Here is a 1,388-nt window from a genome sequence, read left to right on the forward strand (position 1 = left end):
TGTAGAAAAGAAGGCTAGTGGAAATAATACTTGAGATTAACTTTTAATAAGATTTGTATTATTTTTAGGTATACAAGTAAAAATAGGGAGATAACCAGATAGAATCATAACCATGTATTTACCTGCAAGCCAGTAGAAGAATATCAGGACCATATGTAAAGGCAGACCTGAGTGAGATCATATGGCAGTCACTTAGATGGGTAAAGAACCTCAGAACAGGAGTAATAAGAAAATGGCATGCTAGGGGGATTAAAATCAAGATTATGGGATGCTTCAGAAAACTTGCCCTTCAGAACAGTGTTTGGCTTTAAGGAAGAAATGTTGAAATGTGAGGGGTATTGCAAACAGAGTAGCTCAAATTAGATGAGATTAGAGGAAATGATCTTACTTTGCCCCTCTTGAAGGTCATAGATGACTTTGAAAAGTAATCTTTGGAATGCAACAATAAATCAGTATAGAATTTGCAAAAATTAAATTTTTTAACACCTTGGAGCAACCAAGTATGCATGTTATTTATATGAAGGAAATCTTGTTGAAATGCTCTGAATTTAGTGCAAATGTGATCAGATTTAAGAAAACACACAGAATAGTAAGAAACAGTAATATCCACTAATATCTTGTCAAAAACTCCAGCCAGTGAGATAGCTCAGCAGACCAATCTCCTGCTTAGGCAAAATAGGAACCAGTAATCCCTGGCACCACACATCACTCTGGCCCCACCCCTGGGTGCACTGAGCCTGCCACCAAAACCAGAAGCAGTAGCTGGTACATGCCTGTAATCCCAGTGCTGGGGAAGCTGAACACAGGAACACTACGTAGTGAGACCCTGTACAAAACACATAAAACAAAACAGAACAAAACAAAAATTCTCTAACATATCCCTCCCTGATAAAGATGTAGAGGATATGGAAATTCACTGAGTCTCCTTAGTGTTTTTAGTAGCTATATTGATCCAACACACTTACCTTTCATGGTCATTTAAACTTTGTGGAAGAGCCAGAAGTTTCATGGCTTCAGATCTGGTGAATGAACTAGAGAAGGACACACAAAAATATTTTTATGAGCCTGTTTGTCCATTAGATGATTTTTGCAGCTTTTTTCACCATAGTTTTGATCATACATAGTGAAGATCAAAGATTAATAACAAAGAGATCACTTGTCACCTTTGTGTACTAATTCCACATATGAGAGCTCCAACACTGATCTAATTACTTCTAAAACCCCACTTTTTAAATACAACTATGCTCAGAATTATAAATTAAACATATGAATTTGGGGGGCCACATTTATTTGGATTATGCATTAAAAATTAAAAAACATTCAGAGCTTGCAATGTAATATAAAATGGCTATGCCATAAAATTTGTAAGGTAATATTGAGTAGCATAA

This window comes from Octodon degus, unplaced genomic scaffold (genome assembly GCF_000260255.1).
Source record: "Octodon degus isolate 3935 unplaced genomic scaffold, OctDeg1.0 scaffold00025, whole genome shotgun sequence".
Taxonomy (NCBI): domain Eukaryota; kingdom Metazoa; phylum Chordata; class Mammalia; order Rodentia; family Octodontidae; genus Octodon; species Octodon degus.